Source organism: Monodelphis domestica, chromosome 7 (genome assembly GCF_027887165.1).
Source record: "Monodelphis domestica isolate mMonDom1 chromosome 7, mMonDom1.pri, whole genome shotgun sequence".
Classification (NCBI taxonomy): domain Eukaryota; kingdom Metazoa; phylum Chordata; class Mammalia; order Didelphimorphia; family Didelphidae; genus Monodelphis; species Monodelphis domestica.
In genome coordinates this window covers 259,718,132-259,720,731 of record NC_077233.1, presented here as the reverse complement: position 1 = coordinate 259,720,731, position 2,600 = coordinate 259,718,132, and positions in this window count along the sequence as shown.

Here is a 2,600-nt window from a genome sequence, read left to right as displayed (position 1 = left end):
ATCAGGTATGAGAAAGTAGTCTATTTTCTAGACATTCATTAAAAAAATGGCTTTAAAACCCAAATGACTCAGCAGGTATTGACGATCTTAAAATGTGATTCCGTAACTTGATTTAGAACTATAGTTTGATTTTCCCTGTTGGCTGATACTTAAATTTCATCAAAGAATAAAGCCTAGTTTGGGGTGTCGCTGAATAGAAACAGTAAATTTAACTTCGTCTTTGCACTGTCCATCCATGTCCTCCCTAAAAACTGAGGCATGCTTGGACCCAACCTCTTGTTGTTGATCACCTTCCCCAAAGCAAGAGCCACAGCAGTTGCTGGGGGTTCCACCCCTTGATTAAGGTCCACCATGGCCCAAAGGATCCGGGATCAGAGAACCTCTAAAATTCACAAGGTTGCCTCCAAACCTGATCATGGTCATCTTGGGATTGCTATTGGTTCACCTAAGATCACAAAAAAAATACAGAAGAGGCAGCTCCAAATCCAAGATCAATTGAAGAAGTGGGAGTGAAGGAAGAGGAGGTTGCTCCCTTTTCACTATCAGCTCTCTCTGTTCAGTGCCAATAAGGGCGTTGTCTTATCTTCTCAAAGCACCATGTTCTGTCAAGGATGAGCCAGTACATAGCTAGAAGCAATCAGAGGGGTTGCAATCTGCAAGGGGCCCAAGTACTGACCCTCCATGTTTCTGGGGTTGCCAGGAGCTGCCTGGGGATCTCGAAATGCATCCTCATCCTTTTAAAGCCCAAGAGCTATGGCCATTCTAATGGAAGATTTGTATTACTTTGTAGGGCAGCTTCAGAAATTGGAGGGTTTGGGAAGGAGGATATTACAGTCAACAAGCAACTCTGAAATAAGTTATATAAAGTGTTGTATGAATTTTATTTTCTCACCGCCTTCATAAATCAAAGATTCAAAACACCTTAATGTGGATTTCTTACTCTTATACAATCTCATTAATTCTTCAGTTCATATAGAAATTGACATGATTTTCCTTGGCCACTGTCTAATGGTTCCACATCAGAAACAGATATGGTTTTATCGTTGAGCTGGCATAAAGGAAAAGAAGGCATTACCATGTGTTTTGCTTCTGTACCCCAAGGACCACTGGACCTTTCCATCTAACTTGCAGCTAAAACCTTCCATATATGTTGTCTCCTCCTACTAAAATGTGCCTTGAGATCAGGAGCGCCCCTGGCCATGTTTTACTCCTAATAAGCACTTAATAAATGTTTTTTTTTTGTTACCCCCCAAAAAAAATCTTTCCTCTCAAACCTTCTTCTCTTCCAAAGGGTCCTGTTATTGTCTAGGGTACCACCATCCATCTAGTTACCTTCTTCCACAACATTGGTGTCATCTTCAACTTCTCACTCTCACAAACCCCACAATCCAGTCCTCTGGCAAATCTCGTCATTTGCTTTCACGTCTCTCAAATGTGGCCCCTTCTCTCCATTCATGAGTTGGCCAGTTGTTATCCCTGTCTCAAATCTCTTCCCTCTCCAATCCATCCTTCCATCTAGCTGCCAAGGCGACTTCACTAAGGGTAGGTCTGGCCATGTCACTCCACACATCAGAGAGCTCTACTGGCTAGTGGGCAGCTGGACAGAGTGGTGAACTCAGAATCAGAAAGATTCATTTTCATGATTTTAGATCTGACCTCAGACACTTATTAGCTGTGTGACTTGGGCCAAGTCAATTAACCCTGTTTGCCCCCATTTCCTCATCTGTAAAATGAGTTGGAGAGGAAATGGAAAACTATTTCAGTATCTTTGCCAAGAAAAAAAACAACCCAAACCCAAGTGGAGTCCCAAAGGGTCAGACATAACTGAAAAACAGCTCAACGAGAACGCCAAGGCTACCTATTATCTCTGGAACTAAATTTACAGCATTTAAAGTTCTTCATAACCTGACCCCTTCCTACATTTCCAGGCTTCTTACATTTTGCTCCCCTCCATGTACTCTATCATTCAGTCACAGAAGCCTACTTGCTGTTCCTAAAATATGTTTCCATCTCTCATTTGTGTGCTCTCCCTCCATTCCTGCCTCTCAGTTTCTTCAAGATGGCATCAAGGGTACGTGCAGAGGGACTGTCCTTGGCTACCTCATCATCAGATACTGGGAGAAAGGAGAAGATGATAACAGACAAAGGATTTTAAGATTAAAACAAGGAGGGGGAGGGCAGCTAGTTGGCTCAGTGGATTAGAGCCAGATCTGGAGATGGGAGGTGTCCTGGGTTCATATCTGGCTTCAGATACTTCTTAGCTGTGTGAACCTGGAAAGTCATGTAACTCTCATTGCCTAAACCCTAATGGCTCTACTTCTACCTTGGAACTAAAACATAGTATTGATTCTAAGATGGAGGGGATAAGGATTTTTTTTAAAAAAGTAGGGGAGAGGGAGCTCTTATCTAAAGGCCTCAGTTTTCTCAGTAATATAAGAAAGGTTCTCAGCTAAGAGATAATGGAGAGAAATGTAGGAGGGGAGGGAAAAGCTTAGAAAAACTTCTCTGGGGAGTGATCAAATGTATCAGTTAAGGAGGAATAAAAGAATTATCTTGTAATAAGATTTCAGTTAAAATGTAACTTGATTTTTTAATACACC